Source organism: Gobio gobio (genome assembly GCF_949357685.1).
Source record: "Gobio gobio genome assembly, chromosome: 21".
Classification (NCBI taxonomy): Eukaryota; Metazoa; Chordata; class Actinopteri; order Cypriniformes; family Gobionidae; genus Gobio; species Gobio gobio.
In genome coordinates this window covers 4,791,503-4,796,502 of record NC_137117.1, presented here as the reverse complement: position 1 = coordinate 4,796,502, position 5,000 = coordinate 4,791,503, and the positions used below count along the sequence as shown (strand labels likewise).

The following is a 5,000-nucleotide window of genomic DNA, read 5'->3' as shown; positions in this document are numbered from 1 at the left end:
GCTCGGCCTTCAACATCCCCGACCCCCAGTACTGCATCTGGCCCACAGCGGAGGCACCAAACGCGGCGTGAGATTAAGCAGAAGGGGGGTAAGCGTGAGGGTATCTGGGCTAGGCTAGCCAGCTTTCCCCACAATAAACTGGATTACATTCGATTACTGCTGTTGTGTCTTTGTTTGCGCTGTGTAACGTTACTCAATGCGCGTCACTGACGCTATTCATATGATTGGAACATATCTAGAAATAATGCTTTAATCAAACTTACTAACTCGTTCATCTCGCTGTAATGGTACATTGCATGTGTTACAAAGTTGGTAGAATAATGATGAAGACGGACTCGGTGTGACTGGGACTCGTGTTTATTCAGAACTCTCAGATACAAACACAATAAACTCGCGCTGACTGACAGCGCTCTCATAACTCAGTAGTTACTATAAATAACTTTGTTAGCAATCGCTCCGTCTCCGTGATGTCCGGTTCGCGAACGAATCATTCTTTTGAATCGGTTCTTTTTAGTGAACCGAACCAGTTCACCAAATCGGACTGAATCGTTCTAAACGGTTCGCGTCTCGAGTCAGCGCTGATCCATAATTTACTAACTTTCTGACATGAGTGACAGTCCCTCTGCCTAGAAATAAACTAATAACCTGAAGTATATTCTAGTAACTACAACAGTTCACCCTGAACTGAGACATGCTGACAGAACTGATGTGAAGTGAACACAGGTCCATCTGTCTCTGGCAGACTCGTGCCTGCTCGTGCCTCATTAAACCACGCCCCCTCCGCTCATTTAAAATGCAAAGATGTCAGCCAATCACAACAGTGGGCGTTTTTCCTGAAGTCTCACAGCAGACACGCCTCTTGAAGCAGGGCAGTCAGCCACAGGGCAAACAGCAGTATAGAAAAAATGCCTTTTATTTCTAAATTATGACATTTTATGATGTAAAAATCATACTAACAATATAAGTACACCTCAGGAAACACTATAAAATAATAGAAAAATGCCATGCCATGGGACCTTTAAAGCTGCTGTTGATGTTTGCAATATCTGAGCGGAAGGCAAACATTGACGGTTATTTTCGTCAGTTACGGCTCGTTAGATCTAGCCTTCTGCCTTCTTTAAATCACACACAGATAAAGTAGTGTGTAAGATTACATTTATTTGAATGGATGGATTATAGCATTTATTTGGATTCATTATTCAAATAAAAGAGATTTGTACCCGCTTGAGTGCGTCTGTTCAGCGTCTCTCTTAACGAAGATGTGCGCTTATTACTGAAAAATAGCGATGTAACCAGAAATATAATGTTGTGATCCAGTAGCTTAGCTATTAAAGTAAATAACGGCGTTAATAACAAGTTTCTGAGTGTGACGTGTGTGTGTGTGCGCGCTTCAATACATGCACACTTTTACGTAATTCCGTTTAAAATCATTCCGATTGAGCGATTCTGTGGACAGTTCACACGAGACGTTCTCTAAACTAGGGCTGTACGATTAATCGAAAAATACCCGAAACCGACATTCAGAACCTCTAACCGACGTATTTTTCCCATGTGGGTTATTTGGGTTTTCACGTGACTCCGCCCCGTCAGTCACATCAAGTGTAGTTTGCAGACTCACAGAGAAGCAGGAGCAGTTGTCTGTGTTTATAGATGCACACAATCACTATAGCAACCGCATGTTTTACACAGTTTATACAGGTCAGTTAATCGCCGTTCTTATAGCCTACGCGCTGACACACACACACACCAGGGTTTCCGTTGTCCGGTAATTACCCGGGAAAAAAATTAAATGTCCGACAAAATTAAATATTTTCGGTCAAATTGTCAGATTAAAACTGCCTAATAATGCGTTGGGGAAAGTTACTTTGAAAAGTAATGCATTACAATATTGCGTTACTCCCTTAAAAAGTAACTAATTGAGTTACTTAGTTACTTTTTAAGAAAAGTAATGCGTTACGTTACTTTTGCGTTACTTTTTCTCACCTGGGCTGGGCTTGTTTTTTTGTTTTGTTTTTTAATAGCAAAAAAAGTTATATTTTTGTGCAAATGTAAAGACCTCTTCATACCACAATTGAAATAATCAGCCTCAGGCTGAGGTAAAGATGTGCTGCCATTCTGGATAATGGAAGAGTAGAACGCAGGAGCAAAAAAGTTTTACCAATAAAAACAAAAAATCTAGTAATATTTGCTCATGGTTTAACTGAATCATCGAAGGTAAGTAGCAAGACATTGGTCAATAAAGGTAGATTAAATGTATAAAAATATTTTTTTTATTTAACATTTATATATTTGAGGTTTGCATAGTACTCTTATTTCGCATTTGACTGATTTTATTCATTTTGAGGAGAACAGAATCTTTATTGTGCAAGTGAGATGAATAAATGCTCACATTTAGTCTAGAACTACAATAACCATCATGTTCACACACACACACACACACACACACACACACCTATGTTTCTCAACATGGGGGCAGGAGAGCTGTCAGTCAAATAAATGTGAAAATGTAACTTGAGTTACTTTTTTCAAAAAGTAACTCAGATATTTTGTTGTAAATTTGAAAAGTAATGCGTTACTTTACTAGTTACTTGGAAAAAGTAATATTATTACGTAACTCAAGTTACTTGTAATGCGTTTCCCCCAACACTGGCCCCGCCCCCCTAACACAATCTGAATCGACCGTTTTTAAACAACATCGCATGTTGCATTTCAAATAAAGCGCACGTACGCCACACACACACAAAGGCAGGACGACGCAACGGATTCACAAGAGGGTCGAATAATTTGAGAATGTCATTTGTTTGTTCAAGTTCATTTGACAAGGAGTCATTTCACACGGTGGCCAATTTAAATGTAACCAACTAAATGAGACATACTGAGTTTATAATTAAATTTGCTTGAGTAAAAACAATGCTATATTCGGATATTTTATGTGGGGAAGGGGGGTTGGTTTGTTAAATTATGAAATGTGAAACCATGGTAAAAAAAATTGGTTGATTGACGCCAATCGGACGTTCATGTTTTTTTTTCGTCCATTTGAAAGTTAGGCTAATAAACATGTTGCATATACGGCCTGATTATGTCATTTTTTTTAAGTTACATAAACTGCTTTCAGTTTTCCTCAACTTGAATAATTAAGAGGCGATATTTGACCAACATATCATCAAAATGTCCGGAAAACGAAACCTCTATTTTTTTCTAGCGGAAACTCTGACACACACACACACACACAGACAGAGAGAGACGGCGCGCGCAAGCCCCGAAGCCGCTTTCACTTTCGTGCTCATAAAGTTTGTCAAGTACATGCGTTTAAAGGCTTGCCAGTTTCAACATTTAAAGCGATTGTGCACTATTCAAAAACAACAATACGGAAAACTTCTACGTTCAGGGCTCTGCTTTTTTCAGTGACACAGAGCCGAGTCGCGTCTCTGAAAACACGCGCGCGCCCTGAAGGCAGATCTTTCACCTGCGTCCTCACAAAGCTGTCATTTGTATGTGGTTTAAGCCCTGCCAGTTTGAACATTAAAGCGAGTTTCGGCCATCAGATGTGTGTTATGTTGAACTAATGCCTGATATATTGTGACAAACGAACACTCAGATCTAGCTCGCACATCACGTGAAGATCGCGCGCAGAGAGCAGCAGAAACTCAGTGTCAACGCTGTCCTGTGACTAAAGTAAAGTCACTAAAGTAGCTTAGAAACTCAACCGTTATAGGCATATATTTTAATACCTTTGAAGTACAAACCACAGCTTCATAATGAATAGAGACGGAATGAGTAATTCACACACAATCTCTCTCTCATTAATGCGTTCAGATAAATGTAATGTAGGCCTATGTGCTAATGAATCTGTATCTGATGTACAACAAACAGAAATCTGCCCCATAGACAATAACTGCTGAAAGTCAACCGTTTCCTTCAAGTGTTTTAAAATCACAAAGAAATAAACGTTTTCATTAGAAAAAAAAATCCACCTTTAATAGTAGAAAATATTTACAGTAAAAACCTTATCAGTGAACTTACTCAAAAACCTTATGAGGGCAAAAAAAAAAAAAGAAGCAAAATAATCGTTCATTAATCGTAATCGAGGTCAGATGTTCAATTAATCGAGGTTTTTATTTTTGGTCAAATCGTTACAGCCCTACTCTAAACCCATCTGGTGTTGCTGTAAGAAACAAACACTTCAGAAAATGAACTTTCCTCTAGTCAATATTATAACATTATATTTGTATTCCGATTGAGGTGTTTATGGAGCATTTTATTCGGGTTTGGACTTTTAAACCGATTACAGCGCTCCGTCTAAACACACCTGACATGAAAACAGCGCAATATTAATATAGAACGAGGATTCATCTTGTGCATTAAACCGATTTTAGCTGCAATAACCAATTCAACTTTATTCCATATATTTTTTTCTATATCGTCATAAATATCGTTATCGCAAATATTCTTGAAATATCGTGATATAATTTTGAGGCTATATCGCCCACCTCTACTGAATGGCCACACAGGCGTCTGCTAACGCTAGCAATCAACGCCCAGTTTAACATCTGACCCTGTGTCCATTCCCTCTGACACACACACACACACACACACACAGCAGAGGAAGAGCTCGGGAGGAGCGGGAAACGTCCCAGCATTCCCTCTGTCTCTCTCTCCTATTGTTTCCAGGGAAAACACAATCATACCCAGGAGGCAGTGCAGAGCCAAAAAAGTGATCGAGTGACATTTTCATTTATTACACACACACACACACACACACACACACACACACACACACACACACACACACACACACACACACACACACACACACTCACAGGAGGGCTGGCAGAGTTCCTGCTCATTCCTGAGTGTCCATGGAGCGGAACGGCAAAATTACAGCTCACACTGGACACACACACTCTCTCACACACACACACACACACACTCCTCTAATCAACTCATCGCTAATTACAGAGTGAGACTGACAGAATGAGAGAGGGAACTTGAGGAAGATC

At 39.7% G+C, this 5,000-nt stretch overlaps 1 protein-coding gene across 1 annotated transcript in view; it reads right to left on the bottom strand.

Annotated features, from left to right (window-relative positions):
- Nucleotides 1-5,000, bottom strand: part of ephb4b (eph receptor B4b) — a gene marked incomplete at its 3' end in the record, with an annotated part of 36,954 nt that overhangs the window by 17,295 nt on the left and 14,659 nt on the right. The window lies entirely within an intron of this gene.